This window comes from Octopus bimaculoides, chromosome 20, assembly GCF_046866305.1.
Source record: "Octopus bimaculoides isolate indiv1 chromosome 20, ASM4686630v1, whole genome shotgun sequence".
NCBI lineage: Eukaryota > Metazoa > Mollusca > Cephalopoda > Octopoda > Octopodidae > Octopus > Octopus bimaculoides.
In genome coordinates, this window is record NC_142947.1 from 27,604,498 (window position 1) to 27,622,405 (window position 17,908).

Below are 17,908 nucleotides of genomic sequence, written 5' to 3' on the forward strand. Positions count from 1 at the left end.
CATAGGTAATTGACACACATCAAGAAGTATTCCCAAAGTTTCCGATTCTCACGAGGATTCTAAGAACCCCTAATGGGGGCCTTACTCCCAAATTTTAGTCATTTTTTATGATCCAAAACTAGGTCAAAATTACTGAATGGATCTTTATGAAATTTGAATATTATATCCTATTATTAAGGACAGATGTAATGCAGTATATGTTTGAAAGTGAGAGAGCATAAATGAGGCCATAACCCCTGTATTTTTGCTGTTGATGAAATTTTAACCATAGATATTAGACACAAATGAAGTAATATTCCTAAAATTTCAACTTCTTAGGAGTTAGTAAGACTCCTTAATATGGGCTTAACCCCTACAATTTAGTCAGTTTTCCTAAGCCACGACAAATACAATTGTAGTCTTGGAAGCTGTAGAGTCACCCAAGCATAAAAGATGAGCATTATTTGTAATTCAATGGTACAACGGTGTAAGAGTTTGCTTTGAGACATACTTAGATTGTGATTTCTACAATGTGGTGCATAAATTGTCAAGTAAAGGAGAGGCATCTTTGCCTCCCACTGATTCAGTTGCAAAGTGTTATTTTCTGTAAAGTTATTTGGTTGCAGACCTCCTTTGAGTCTTTTTATTATCACTGGGTCAGAGATGGTCTCCAGATGGTAACATTGATTTCAATGCGTTTCCAGCTAAGTGATTGGTCATTCAAAGAGATTTCTAGATTGTAAATTTATTCTGTTCGGTTACCTATTGGCATAGTGATCATTGGCAAACTGCAGAGGTGACACTTTCATTTCCCCTTAGCCCTCACATCACACAGTTATTAATGTTTATTTGAGTTGGGTCACGTCCTTCCAATTGCTATAGATCCGTAATGCATCTTACAGCTGTGCCTGTCACCAGTATGGTGGGGAATTCTACATTGGGGAGTAGTAACGACTAGGGTAGGGTAGCTGACTGCTTATTGTGATCATTCATCTTTTGGTTTCCTCTAACTTTGCTCTCTTTTACAAACCCAGTGAACATTCATATATTTCCGATTTCAAAAAAATTTGAACAATAGATATAAGACTCAAGTTTAAAAAGATTCCCAGCAATTCAACTTCTCTGGTTGACTTTAAGACCCCACCCCATTAATAGGGGCTTTAACTCCCACATTTTAGAGCTCCATGTGCTCCAATTTTCAGGGACAAAAACCTTTCAATAGGTTTTATAAGATTTGGATTTTAGAATCTGGACATAAAAGATGAGTAGTTTGGAATAAATATGTCATGATTAGAATTTTAAGGAGTGTAAAGAGGCAGGCTGCAGTGAATATATTGTCGTCTAAATTATGCAAAAATGAAAATAACACTGACATCTTATTTTAACAGATATATTTACCAAAATTACATAAAAATATCTTGAAATAATTAAAGAGTAAATTCATTCAAGAAAATAGCCATTGGCTTCAACCACAGCCTCCAGACGCCTTCAGAATCTCCTGCAACTCTTCTGGAGAGTCTCCTTGTTTAAGTTGGTGAATGTTGCCATAATCCTTGCCTTCAATTCATCTTTGATGTTACAAAGAGTTTTGTTGGTCTCTGAGCCAGCTGCACCCCACACATAATAATCAAGGAGGGTTGCATTCTGGGGAGTTAGGTGACCAGATGTTAGCAGTGATGTTGTTGCAGAAGTAGTATGACAGCCATGACTGGGTTCTCCTGCTTGTGTGGCATGGTGCAGAGTCCTGTTGCCAGACTTAGGGTCTTCCAGCAGCCACCCTCTTGACACTGGGCAGCACTACGTCCTCCAGGTACTTGATGTAGGTCTCCATGTTGAGTCTGAGGCCGTGTGGGAAGATGAATTAAGGTATAACGTCACCATCACTAATGATCACTCCAAACACAATGATATTGACTGGATGTTTGATTTTTTATCACTCCTGTTACATGCACTGTCCTGAGATTGACACCCAAACACTTTGAAATGTTCATATTTGAGCTTCCCGCATGAATGCCACGCAGTACAGCATGTCATTTCCAAATTAAGTTTTAAATTTTGTTTTGTATTTTTAATCTAAATCAAATTTTAATTTTAAGTGTTAACCTTATTTTAATTTTTAACTTTATTATTTATCCTCACATATTTTTTATTTCTTTATTTTTTAATCTATTTTTTATTTCATTTTTATCTATTCCTATCTATTTTATCGTTATTTTATTTTTTTCTTCCTTATTCTTCTTGCTATTTACATTAATTTTATATCACATGTTTTATATCATCTTTGTAAATCTTAACTCTTAATTCTTAAATCTTAATTCTTAAATCTTCAATCCTTCCTTTACAATTTGACACCTATTTCTAGCATTTTAGCTCTCCTTAGTGGCGAGTTAGTAATGTGTATCCACCCCAGTAAGATTTGACCCCACATATCTACATTTGTCTATCATTATTTGTTCATTTTATTATCCACAATCCCCACCCTATCCTTGGTACCCTAGACCCAGAATCTGGCATATGCTGTGTTTCATCCTCTCCCTTAGCTGTCAGTCTTTACATTCACCTCCACCCAACTTCTTTAGATGGGAATGCCAATCTGCTAGCCCTACTTCATCCCCTCCCTCTATTGGTCCCAAGATTTAATACCCCTCACTATATAGAGCTATTTATTTTTCTCATACCAGAATGTATTTTTGATATACTAAACACTATATATAGATTATTTCTCTATCTATTTCTTTCTCTGATACTAGAACATTTTGTTTATTCATCCTCTCATTATTCACACAACTTTTCAACTGCTAGTAGTTTCTTCCCCATTCTTACATTAATATACTATTTAACCACTCTTTTGATAATGAATTCACTTAAGGATATATCTCAGGAAGAACTGACTCAAATGGATTTAATTAAACCCTTCTACCTTCCTGAACATAATAAACCATAATAAACAGCATAATGAATATCATTAAAGAGGTGCTTTCCTATCACTGTCTATCACACATTTCTTCATACATTTCTCCAATGACAGAATACTCGCTTTATAAAGTCTTCAATTGATATGATGATCCATTGGCTGGAATATCCCAGAAACAGCTACCAGAGACCATTTCTATTATCTTTAGTAGTTTTTGTTTTATTTTACTATTTTAGATACATATATATTAATATATATATATATATATATATATATATCATCATCATCATCATCATCATCGTTTAACGTCCGCTTTCCATGCTAGCATGGGTTGGACGATTTGACTGAGGACTGGTGAAACCAGATGGCAACACCAGGCTCCAGTCTGATTTGGCAGAGTTTCTACAGCTGGATGCTCTTCCTAACGCCAACCACTCATATATATATATATATATATATATATATATATATATATATATGAAAGTTATAAGTTAGAGGTGTTTAAACCTTCTAAGGGATAGATGTATCCAAAAGTACTCCTGGTAATTACCTCAGTAAGTATGGTCCTTAGTATAAGGTATACGGCTGCAGGTAATTTGCAAGGTAAACTGTAGTTTAATGTATATATAGATGATAAGAGAATGGAGGAAAAACAACAATGAGAAGTGTGTCTTTAGCGCTAAAAAGACACACTTCTCATTGTTGTTTTTCTTCCATTTTCTTATCGTCTATCTATCTATCTATCTATCTATATATATATATATATATGTATATATAGGAGAGTATTGTAGTTCGCTTGAAGCATTGTGTATCGTTTGTAAAGAATAAAACGTTTTGAATGGTACCAATACACACGAGATTGAGACATAGCCAACCTCACACACTTCTCATGAAGAATTCCAGAAGGAGCTTTGTGAGACCATTGCTGAGACGCTTCCAAAAAAAGAAAAGCTGTTGGATAATAGATTATAGTAGTGACTCCATCTAAGAATATCTGAAGAAGGAATTGTATTCCGAAATATCATCGGACTATGGATAACTAAATTACAACAGGTATATAGTCCATCTTTTGTATTATAGTGCATTGTTGTACCATTCAAAACTTTTTATTCTTTATATCATCATCATCATCATCCTTTAACGTCCGCTTTCCATGATAGCATGGGTTGGACGATTTGACTGAGGACTGGTGAACCAGATGGCTACACCAAGCTCCAATCTGATTTGGCAGAGTTTCTACAGCTGGATGCCCTTCCTAACGCCAACCACTCAGAGAGTGTAGTGGGTGCTTTTACGTACCACCGGCACGAAGGCCCGTCAGGCGGTACTGGCAACAGCCATGCTCAAAATGGTGTATTTTACGTGCCACCTGCACAGGAGCCAGTCCAGCGGCACTGGCAACAACCTCGCTCAAATGTCTTTTCACGTGCCACCGGCACAAGTGCCAGGAAGGCGACGCTGGTAATGATCATGGTCAAATGGTGCTATTTATGTGTCACTGGCATGGAAGCCAGACAGCTGCTCTGGCAACGATCACACTCGGACGGTGCTCTTAGCGCTCCACTGGTACAGGTGCCATCACGATTTCACTTTCACTTACCCAAACAGGTCTTCGCAAGCTGAGTTTAGTGTCCAATGAAGGAGATGTTGGCATGGGTGCCAGTCGTCGAATTTAGTTCGATTTCGATTTCACTTGCCTCAAAAGGTCTTCGCAAGCGAAGTTTAGTGTCCAGTGAAGGAAAGGTATGCATAAGTGGGCTGGCTACATCCCTGACAGAGGCCTTGGATTATGGTCTGACTTGGCTTGCCAGATCTTCTCATGCACAGCATATTTCCAAAGGTCTTGGTCAGAAGTCACTGCTTCGGTGAGGCCTAATGTTTGAAGGTCGTGTTTCACCACCTCATTCCTGGGCCTACCTCTTCCACAGGTTCCCTCAAAGGCTAGGGTGTGGCACTTTTTCACACAGCTATTCTCATCCATTCTCGCCACATAACCATACCAGTGCAAGCGTCTCTCTTGCACACCACAACTGATGCTTCTTAGGTTCAACTTTTCTCTCAAGGTACTTACACTCTGTCGGGTATGCACACTGACATCACACATCCATCGGAGCATACTGGCTTCATTCCTCGTGAGCTTACGCATGTCCTCAGCAGTTACGGCCTATGTTTCACTGCTGTGTAGCATGGCTGTTCGTATACATGCGACATACAGTCTGCCTTTTACTCTGAGAGAGAGGCCCTTTGTCACCAGCAGAGGTAAGAGCTCTCTGAACTTTGCCCAGGCTATTCTTATTCTAGCAGCTACACTTTCAGAGCACCCACCCCCACTACTAACTTGGTCACCTAGATATCGGAAGCTATCTACCACTTCTAGTTTTTCTCCTTGGAATGTGGCAGAAGTTGTTTTCTGCACATTTTCAGTGTTTATTGCTCCTGAGCATCTACCACATACAAAAACTATCTTCCCAGTTAGCCCTCATTTGATATTGCTGCACCTCTTATGTGTCCATAGCTTACACTGGGTACATCTTATAGAGTTTCTACCTACACCTTTTCTACAGATCGAGCAGGACCATCTACCTGAAGGGATTTGTGGTTTGTCTGCCTTCTTACTTATTAGGACTTTGGTTTTAGCTAGATTGACTCTCAGGCCCTTCGACTCTAGTCCTTGCTTCCACACCTGAAACTTCTCCTCTAGTTCTGATAGTGACTCAGGAATTAGCGCAAGGTCATCAGCATAGAGGAGCTCCCAGGTGCATCCTGTCTTGAATTCCTCTGTTATCGCCTGGAGGACTATGATAAATAGGAGGGGGCTGAGGACTGAACCTTGGACCTCTACCTCTACCCAGAATTCTTCACTGTACTCGTTGCCAACCCTCACCTTACTAACAGCGTCTCTATACATTGCTTGCACAACTCTCACTAACCATTCTATCCCTAGTTTCCTCATTACCACCAGATAAGTGATCGGTGGACCCTGTCAAAGGCTTTCTCCATGTCAATGAAAGCCAGGTACAGAGGTTTATCTTTGGTTAGGTATTTCTCCTGCAGCTGTCTTACCAGAAATAATTAGCATCAGTGGTGCTTTTCCCTGGCACAAACCCAAACTGCATCTAATCTAAACTGACTCTCTCCGTAATTAGTTGGATATATATATATATATCAATATATTATAAATTAACTACCAACAAAAATAATTGGTAAGCTAAGTCAAAAAATCATCACCAAAATAGCAGAAAAAAACGACTGTGAAGGTATGTAGACTCCTCAAGAATCGATCCTTTTCGTTATATAAATAATAATAAAGGAGTTACGGCGCAAAAATGTATATATTAAATGAACATATTTATCTTCTTCTATATATATTTCTGTATAAAGAATTCATTAAGAGACTTAATAAATCAAAATTCCTTTACACATCCTCAGGAATAATAAATATAACACTAGAAAACTACATTCGGTTTAAAAATACAATCCGTTCATGGCAAAAAATTTCACCATTACAAAAACCGAAAAAAATTTTTTTTTAATTTTACAAAAAGAACACTATTAGTCATAAAAAAATTTAAAATATATATACACACATAAGAATATACATATACATACATATATACATATACATACACAAACATAGATGCACACATATACATACACACCTATATACTTATAAACACAGATACATATATAAACACACACACGCATATATCACACAGATGAAAACAAAATACATCCAATGGAGGTAACTCTAGCCAAATACATATATCTATAAATATGTAAAACCACAAATATATATATATATATATATAAGCAATATATGAGTATATGCATATATATGTACATGTATGTATATACGTTCATCCACACGTACATATAGATACATAACTGGGTACATGACGTGGCAAAAGAACAAGGACAAAAATGGTAAACAAGGTGCAACAAACAAGCAGGCCACATAGAAACATCCCCTTCATCAGCTGCCACCATTAAAACTCCGGCGTTTCGAAGAATTAAGGCAGTACACATCGTTAAAATGGTTCTTCCCACGAACACAAATTAAATTGTTTTCGTGGAGGGTAGTGGCGGACGGAAAACAAGACAGTGAAATAAACAAACGAAACGGTGAAATAAACAAACAAAAAGGCTGTACAGCCAGACGTGAAGTGTGTATGTCTCGAACGCTGTGAAGCACGTACAGGAGGGGCAAAGAAGTACGTGCGAGCTTGGTGATTCCAAGAACGGAAAGAAATAGCAGCCGCACACACGTGACCAAGGCTATATGAAGAGAAAGAGTAGCAGAGGGAAAAGGAGGGGAGGAAGTAGAATAAAAGTGAGCAATGAGAGGTAGAGAGAGAGAGAGATAGTAGTAGTAACGGTGAGAGGTGAAGGACGAGTAACAAGAGATAGAGAGAGAGAGAGAGAGAGAGAAGTAGTGACAGGTAGAGGCGAAGAACAGTAGAGGGAAGAATGAGAGGGGGAGATAGAAATAGAGAGAGTCGCGTTAGAAAACTAGTTAAAAACTTACTGTATAAAGGTAACGCGTGCGTTCTGTCGTGAAACAAACAATATATGAGTATATGCATATATATGTACATGTATGTATATACGTTCATCCACACGTACATATAGATACATAACTGGGTACATGACGTGGCAAAAGAACAAGGACAAAAATGGTAAACAAGGTGCAACAAACAAGCAGGCCACATAGAAACATCCCCTTCATCAGCTGCCACCATTAAAACTCCGGCGTTTCGAAGAATTAAGGCAGTACGCATCATTAAAATGGTTCTTCCAACGAACACAAATTAAATTGTTTTCGTGGAGGGTAGTGGCGGACGGAAAACAAGACGGGAAAATGAAACGGTGAAATAAACAAACAAAAAGGCTGTACGGCCAGACGTGAAGTGTGTATGTCTTGAACCCTATATATATATATATATATATATATATATATATATATACATATACATATACTCGTGCACACATATATGCGCACACGCACTTACATGCATGCACCCGCGTGTGCGCCTGTACACACAAACACACACACACACGTTCCTGCGCACACACGCGCACGCTCACATGCATATGCATGCATACACAAACATACAAAGTTCACAAGCCATAAACATACACACACACACACCCACACACACACACACAGATACACTCACATATACACACACATGCACACACACACAAACATCCACATACATATATATATTAAAAAAATTTTTTAAATATATTACAAAAATTATATATACATATACACACAAAAAAACAAATATATACACACACGTACAAAACACCATACACACACACACACATACATACATACAAAACACCATGCACACACACACACATACATACATACATATATATATATATATACATATGTACATATATATACATATACACACACACATTTATACATACATATATATATACATATATATATATATACACACATAAATATATATACATATACATACATACACACATACATATACATACACATACCCATACACATATATACACATACACACATACATACACATATATACACACATTTCCACGTATACCCATGCACATGTATATACACTTGCACATGTATATGAACGGATGTACGTATATGTAAATAAATCTATAACAAAACTAAAATACTAAAAACTCAGACCTTAATACCTGATCATAACAAAATTCAGCTATAGGCGAAAATAAACAATGAAATTATTTAAACCAAAAATAAGTATGTTTGTGAATGTGAACACATCTGAACTCATTATACGTTAGTTTATTAATTAGTTTGTGCTTTGAAAATAGAATAAAATATAACTCAAGATTGCACAAGTGGCAATACTTCCTACCCTTATCGTAAGGGAAATTCCTCCCTATAACAGACAATTCTAACGAAAAGTTCTTATTTTGTTCTTTTAACCCCCATATTAAACTTACTAAGACTAGTACTAGCTATTTTACTCCTATCTCTAAACGTATTAAAGTGACAAGAAATTCTCCTACAAATCTTATCCGAAGAACAACCCACATAAACACTAACATCTGTATCACTCTTAACCTTACACTGATACACTATATTCCATAATCTCACGTTCGGACCCTCAAACTTTAACCTCCTGAGATTAATCTCTGTTACCTCAATCTTAGAACCTATAGTATTATTACCTAAGTGAGGGTCCTCATCCCTATTCATTCCATTCATGCCTGTCTTAAGAACTTTAGAATTATGCGCTGCAATAATCTGCTCCAGGTTCTTAGTATTGGAAAAACCGAACCTAACACTATGCATATTAATAATTTTACTGTAATGTGAATTTGCAGGGAAATGCTTACTAATTACCTCCCTAAACTGAGCTACCAAATTCGACTTAACATTTTTACCAAATGGTAAAATAAACGAAAGATAACCATCTTTAATATTATTAAAGCCTTTTGCAAAATATGTAAAACATTTAGAATTACGCATGACACTATTACCAGTATACCTATGATCATAAATTTTATCATTATTTCTCCTAACCAGCCTAACCTTATTATTCTTAACATCCCTATCTACTCTAACCTCACCAGATTCAAGTTTAACATAATAGACCTTATCTCTAAAACCAGCTCTATTTAAAACTTCATTATAAAAAGGAGCTTCATTATCGAAAACAACACGATTAGCTGATAACTTAGAAAGCCTTATCGAAATATTTCTAACTAAATTATCAATAATTCTTCTAGGGTGGTTACTCCATCTACTTATATATTTCAGATTAATAGACGGTTTATGGCACGGTCTATATGTATCGTTTTTTTATATCAAGTGTCATATCTAAATAATTAGCTAGCAAAACATCATCATCGTAAGTGACACTTATTCCCATCCTATTAAACAATCTAGATAACCTACCTTTAAGTCTCTGCAAATACTAGGTAGAATAATTCCTAATATAAAGAAGACAATCATCCCTATATAAACCACCCCTAACCATAGGGAATTGATCAGCCAATTCATGCAAAATATAAGAACCCACAACATCCGCTATTTGAGCTGAATCAGAACTCCCCATGGGAACATCAAAAGCATTAGGAGTATCTTTACGAATCCAAATCTTATCATTAAAAGAAATAAACGACTTCCTAGCAGCTAACACTACTTCTATTTCATCCCTAGTAAGCCCTGCCTTGTTATGAAAGAACCAAAGAGCCTTATTTAGTATGATAGGATTAATAGAAGCATAAAAATTAGAAATATCATACTGTATAAATTTAGCATTACTTTTGTTCTCAATAGAACGAAACCACTCAATAACCTGATTAGTACTAGACCATAAATACAATTGTAATCCATCAATTATAATAGGAATATACCTATCCAAAATATTTTTACTAATAATCCCAATGTCGGATTTAGCCGGGCAAATAAGCCTCAAAGATGGTTGAGTCCAAAAATTAATTTTATGGTCTTTAAGAAGAAACCGCAGTTCCTTCGGCACTATAGGTTCAGTTCTGTCTGCAATATTATATTTCTCCATTATTTTCTTAACATCCAAATTAGTCTTTCTGAGCGTCCATCCATTAGTAATTTTATAATTTTTTTCAATCTCCTTCCTAAGTAAATTCTTCTAATGCTCCTTATTCAGTCTATAAATATTTCTGGTCTTGTCAGATTTAACGAAAATTCCTTTATTACTTTTCACTTGGTTGGTAACAGTATTAAGATATCTCAAATGTTGGTTCTTGCATGGCGATTTACGAAACTTAATATTCTTAACAATCGACCAAATATCTTCTTCAAACTTATCTAACCTATAATTATAAGGTGGGTTGTTTCTGGAACGGAACAATTTCTTAAACTTCAATTCATTCTCAGGTAAATCATTTATCTGTTCTTTTGTTTTCATCTGTAAGTGTGATATATGTGTGTGTGTGTTTATATATGTATCTGTGTTTATAAGTATATGGGTGTGTATGTATATGTGTGTATTTATGTTTGTGTATGTATATGTATATATGTATATATTTATGTGTGTATATATATATTAAATTTTTTTATGACTAATAGCATTCTTTTTGTAAAATTAAAAAAATTTTTTTTCGGTTTTTGTAATTGTGAAATTTTTCGTCATGAACGGATTGTATTCTTAAACCGAATGTGGTTTTCTGGTGTTATATTTATTTTTCCTGAAGTTGTGTAAAGGAATTTTGATTTATTAAGTCTCTTAATGAATTCTTTATACTGAAATATATATTGAAGAAGATAAATATGTTCATTTAATATATACGTTTTTGCATCGTAACTCCTTTATTATTATTATTTATATATATATATATATATATATATATATATATATAAAATATCGTTAAAATTAATATTAATATCCTTGAAAATATATGTTGATACAACTTTATCAAGGCTATCCAAAATTAGTGAAATTCAAATTGAACATCTAAAAATTTATGAGTTGATAAATGTTAACAAAAAGAATGCCTAAATTGAATTGAACGCCTAAGACATTCCTTTGTTCAACAAATGGTGACATCATTGGATAACGGAAATATTTTATAAAGATAAAATAAAAAGTAAAAAATATTTAAGAAAAGTCATTTTTGTATTTAACTATTGGTGATGTTAGTGGTCGATGAGATAATAAAAAATCAAACAAGAATTCTACATTATGACAATTAGAAATCTACAGAGATATAAATCTAAAAAGGTTATTTTTGTATACAACTATTGGTGATGTCAGTAGATAATTAAAGATGACCCTCTATTCATTATATATAAATCTAATATGGTTAATTTAGAAAGGTCCAGGAAAAAAAATCTTTCCAAATTCTTTAAGCGTCTTGGTCTTTCTATTGCTATAGAAAATTACTATACTGTGGTTAACTTCCTTGATATTACTCTTGATTTAAGTAATGAGCTATACCAACCTTATCATAGGCCTAATGAGTGCTTAAGATATGTAAAAAAAAATTCAAATCATCCAAGGAGCATAATAAATTCTATCATTAAAAATATATCTACTCACATTTCAAGACTTTCAGCTAATGAGGATATATTTAAACAAAATCAAAGTTACTATAACCACACATTATTTGAAGCTGGATATAAGGATAAAATTTACTATATCCAGAATCATAATAATAATAACATTCCTGGAAATGATAGAATTTTGGATAAGTTGAAAATTAACAGGGACTATAATAAAACTAAAAATTTAGATAGAAATACATATATTAAACAGTTTTTTTTAACTAAACTAAATAAAAGAAAGAGTAATGATGATACAAATGTGATAGGCAAAAAACTAAGTATTGAAGATGAAAATATTATTAATAAGTAAAGGTATAAATCTGCAGGTACTAAATATGTGGTTGGCATGAATGATAATAATAATGATGATGATGATGATGATATTAATACTCTCGGAGCCTTGGCTAGCAAACCAACTAGTGGTGGTGTCATGGTAAAAATACTGGTGATTGCTCAACCTTACGAATGCCACCTCTAAATGAGTGATATGAAAATTAAATAATAACCACAACTGTGCTAAAGGGCGGGAACTATTAGTGAAGGTGTCATGCACAGTAGGCAGGTAGTATCTGATCAAACGATCAAGCTCTAGCAGGTTGTCATCAAGCTACTGACCAAAATTGCAGTCAAAAGCACAAAAGAAAAAGAATGAAATTGGAAAAAGATGTAAACAAAAGAGTAATAGAATGCTGCCTGAGAAGTGAGCCAAATAAAAGAGGCTTCATGAATCAAATGAAGAAAATGTGGGATGAAAAAGGAGGTTTTAAAGCATCCGCCCAGTGACTGATAGACCAAGCAAGAGCAATCCCAAAGAATGACTAGATTATGGGGGTAGAGATTGAAGAAATTCAGAGAAACATAATAAACAGCAGTAGCAGATAGCAGTGATGAAGGAGTTAGAGATAAAGAATATGAAACAGATGGAAACTGCAGGGTACCAGAGAATACTGATAAAGTAACTAATGAAGATGATCTAGATGTGCACAAGATTTGAATCATCATCATCATCGTTTAACGTCCGCTTTCCATGCTAGCATGGGTTGGACGATTTGACTGAGGACTGGTGAAACCGGATGGCAACACCAGGCTCCAGTCTAATTTGGCAGAGTTTCTACAGCTGGATGCCCTTCCTAACGCCAACCACTCAGAGAATGACGAAGAGAAGATTTTAGAAATGTTGCGCGGTAAAATGTCTAATGGGAACAATGAAGTACCACCAAATGTAAGATATTTGGACAGAAAATAAGTGAGGAAATGTTGTCGCTAACATAGTAAGCTACAAGTGAAAAACTGAAGATATAAAAGCAAATGAAAAGAAAGAACCAAACTGGAGGAAGAGAATACAAATGAAGCTGGAAAAGTCACAGAAATAACTGGGGCAATTGAATAGGATAATGAGAGGAGAGCTCAAGAATAAAGTTGTAATGAGAAAATTGAACGGACAGTACAGGTTAGAAGAAAGGTGAAATCAAACAGTACATGAAGAATTGTCACAAAAGGTGATTGAAAAGATATGATGCTAGACACAAAGGTTTCGAACAGAAGAGATTGTTCCAATCAAATAGAAGGCATTTATTTGAGGAAATAGAGGGAGGCCAACACCAGAAACTGATTCCAGATGCAAAAGAAAGTAAAGAATTGTAGTGGCGCGAAATTATAGCCGCCATTGAGGAAGTACTATCTGCACATGCGCAAGGGACTTGCCTTTCCGGAAGCCCCTTGAGTGCACATGCGTAGTAAAACTAGTACTTAAAGAGTTTGTTTCACTTTGTAAGCCAGTTGAGCGAGAGACCTTCGATGTGACAACACCTCGCTCCTCAACGAAGCACTCTTCACCACGATGCTATCGATATGATAGCTATTTGCTCCTCTGGCATGCATCAAGGAAGCTCTTAACCTTCCAATATCGATTAGAACTCAATCAGCAGCTGCTAAGCTGAGTGACACAGGATTCATAAAACCAAGCATCATCAAAATAAAACTTATTTTTATTATGTTGTTAATTGTTCTACTGTTCCTTCATATATAATTATGTTGAAAGGTGATAGAGAGAGACTAATGTCTCTATTGCATCTATCAACCATTTACACTGGTGACCCCAAGTACAGAATACAAAATTTTCTCTCACACAACTCGTCAACTGGGAAGAGACGACAAAAAAAAAAATTTTTTTGTCACGATGACAACGCCTGCCTCTCAAAGAAAAAAAATTTCCATTTTCTGTCACTCGCGTAAAGAGACGAAGAAAGAACCACATGGTGTCAATTCAATTGGACTACATAACTTCAAAAGTATAACTTGTGTTGCTATCAGGATAACAATATAATACAACAAATACACGCACATTTAATTTCTTTGTCCTGTCCTGCTTAAATCTCGCTTGAAAAAAAAAAAATACGAGAAGGTTGGTAAAATTTTTTTCCTGCACGCACCCAAGCAACACACACAAACAGAAAAAAAAAACCAAAAGCAAACACCATTGTTTTTTTGTTTTACGAAATTTTTTTCTCTCTCTCTCCTATGCACACACGGTTCCACTATCTTTTCCAAGATTGATCTGGTTCGCGCTTATCACCAGATTCCAGTTAATTCCAGAGGACATTCTCAAAACTGCCATCACTACTCCTTTTGGCTGTTTTGAATTTCTTTTTATGAGCTTTGGTCTGCGGAATGCGACAAGCACTTTCCAAAGATTTATAGATGAAGTTTTTCGTGGACTTGATATTGTATTCGCCTATGTCGATGACATAGTGATACAAAAGGGAATCATCTCCACCATTTGTCGCAACTTTTTCAGCAACTCCACACATATAATGTGCGCACTGTCTTCTAAAACAGACAAACTCTCTCCCCGTGCTTTCCGTCACCTAGACTATATTTCACAGTTTACAGGTGACATTCGTCATGTGCCAGGGAAGGAGAACATCCCTGCTGATGCTCTCTCGAGACTCCCTGTCAGTTCTATTTCCTCTCCTGCAACAATTGATTTATTTGCTATTTCGCAAGACCCACCTCTTTTGTCGACGTTAGATTTAACTTCGCCAAAATTCAACAACTGTAAATTTGCCTATTTTCCACTCCCTTCATCAGAAGGCTCTATATTGTGTGACACATCCACCGGTTCTCCTAGGCTTTTAGTACCTGAGAACCATCAATGTTCTGTTTTTGATGCCCTTCATTGCTTGTCACATCCGGGCATCTCTGCAACAGTAAAACTTGTCACTGCTCAGTTTTTCTGGCCCAACATGTGGCGATCAATTACCACTTGGGCACACTCTTGCATGAAGTGCCAGAGTGCGAAAGTCCATAGGCACGTTTGTGCCCCACTCGGATAATTTCCTTCTCTAGAGGCCCGTTTTCGCCATGTTCACCTTGATTTGGTTGGACCATGGCCTGTGAGTTGCGGGTTCTCATATCTCTTAACCTGTGTTGATCATTTCTCCTGCTGGCCAGAAGCCATTCCTATAGCAGATATTACTTCTGAGACTGTTGCACGAGCTTTCGTTTCTGGTTGGGTTTCTAGGGTCGGCATACTGTCCAGCTTGACTATGGATCGTGGTCGACAATTTGAAGCAGCATTATTTTGTGAGTTATCACGAATCCTAGGAGTGCATCATATATGCACCACCAGCTACCATCCCACTTCTAATGGGATGATGGAGCGTTTTCATAGGCAACTAAAGGCCACACTGCACGCCTTGCCCAATCCGCAGTCATGGACTGAATTTCTTCCTGTTGTCCTACTTGGATGCCGGACTGCAGTTAAAGCAGACCTTGGTTTTTTTGCAGCAGAATTATTGTATGGTACCACACTGGCATTGCCTGGTACGATATTGGTACCAGACAAATTACAGCCTCCAAATCCATCGTCCTATGTCACTCGATTACGAGATTATTTTTCTAACCTTCCTACTATGAGTCCCCGGCAACAATCTCCACCTTCTAAAGTGCCATCAGACATTGATTCTTGGACACGTGTTTGTTAGGGATGATTCTGTCAGAGGACCCCTTGTTTCTCCTTATAAAGGACCCTTTCATGTGCTCTCTCGCACACACAAATTTTTTTAAATAGACGCTAATAGTCGTACGGAGACCGTGTCTGTCGACCGTCTGAAGAAAGCATATTTTGACAAAACTACATCTTCCGTTGACAATACTGACATGCCCCATTTTCAACCTTTACATACACCTTTGTCAACACCATCACCAACGCATACTCCTTTATCATCACCATCACCAACACATACACCTGTGAAAACTCCACCTTCATCGTTGAGAACTACCACAAGTGAACCCTATGTCACTAGATCTGGCCGTACAGTGCACTGGCTAAAGAAACTCTCCAAGACAATTCATATTTGACTGCATTGTATATTATTGCATTTTTCAGCATTCCTTTTGTAAAAAAAAAAAAAAGGCTCAAACTGTGTTTTCGCTATTAGTGCTGAACACTCAAACATTTCTTGCGCCACTGCATCAATCACAAGTAATAAAGGAACTGCAGTGACGTAAGCAAAAAAAAAAAAAAATATTTTTACAGCCAACAACACTTACCAAGCTGAACTTGATTTGTGCTGCTGGAATATTATTTTCCATGTGCATTGTATTACATTGTTGGGTATTTCCATTCTCTGTATTAACAAATTGTTTCATTTTCATTATATATCTACAGCCGCATCTTGTTTCAGGTGCCCACTACAATCCTTTCCTTGTTTGTGCTATGCACTCAGCGGGGGAAGCCATTGTAGTGGCGCAAAATTATAGCCGCCATTGAGGAAGTACTATCTGCACATGCGCAAGGGACTTGCCTTTCCGGAAGCCCCTTGAGTGCACATGCGTAGTAAAACTAGTACTTAAAGAGTTTGTTTCACTTTGTAAGCCAGTTGAGCGAGAGACCTTCGATGTGACAACACCTCGCTCCTCAACGAAGCACTCTTCACCACGATGCTATCGATATGATAGCTATTTGCTCCTCTGGCATGCATCAAGGAAGGTCTTAATCTTCCAATACCAATTAGAACTCAATCAGCGGCTGCTAAGCTGAGTGACACAGGATTTATAAAACCAAGCATCATCAAAATAAAACTTATTTTTATTATGTTGTTAATTGTTCTACTGTTCCTTCATATATAATTATGTTGAAAGGTGATAGAGAGAGACTAATGTCTCTATTGCATCTATCTACCTTTTACAGAATTTTAAGGAAGGCTGTGGAACAGACTGATGAGGCATAAAGAAAGTGTAGAGTGGCTAACAAAGGTGGAAAGACAACTTGCAACTGTACCAAGACAAAAAGATGTCAGAATTAATTTACATACAGTGAGACAGAAGTTTTTAAAAAATAGCAAACTGGAAAGGACCAAGCCCAGATGGAGTACAAGGCTATAGGCTGAAGAACTTTACACAGTTGCATGAAAGGATTGCTGCACAACTGGATGACTGCCTGCAGCAAGGTTATGTTCCTGCCTGGATGACAAGTGAATGAACACTACTATGCCTTAAAGATCCCCTGAATGGGAACTTGGCATCATCTTTTTGACCTATAACAAAGTAGGGCAACAAAAGATCACTTATTACTTGATAAAATGATTTATTAGAAATCATAGACACAGACTGACAGGACTGAATGTAGCATAGCTAGATTACAAAAAAGCATATGACATGGTACCACACAGTTGGATAATTAAAACAATGAGCATATTTGGAATAGCAACATTCATGGACAAAATGCTTAATGAAAGTATGGAACATTGGAATACTGAATTGATCAGAGGAAAACAAAAACTCAGAAAAGTAAACATCAGACATGGAATATTCCAAGGTGATAACTTATTTCCATTACTATTCATATTGGCTATGACACCACTCATTATGATACTATGCAAAGTTAAAATTGCTTACAATTTGGGAAAAGGAAATGGTCAGATAAATCATCTCCTTTTCATGGGTGATATAAAGGTTTATGTGAA

At 36.3% G+C, this 17,908-nt stretch overlaps 1 long non-coding RNA gene across 1 annotated transcript in view; it reads left to right on the forward strand.

Annotated features, from left to right (window-relative positions):
* Positions 1-17,908, forward strand: part of LOC128250310 (uncharacterized) — a 127,482-nt gene that overhangs the window by 87,898 nt on the left and 21,676 nt on the right. The gene's annotated exons all lie outside the window — the stretch shown is intronic.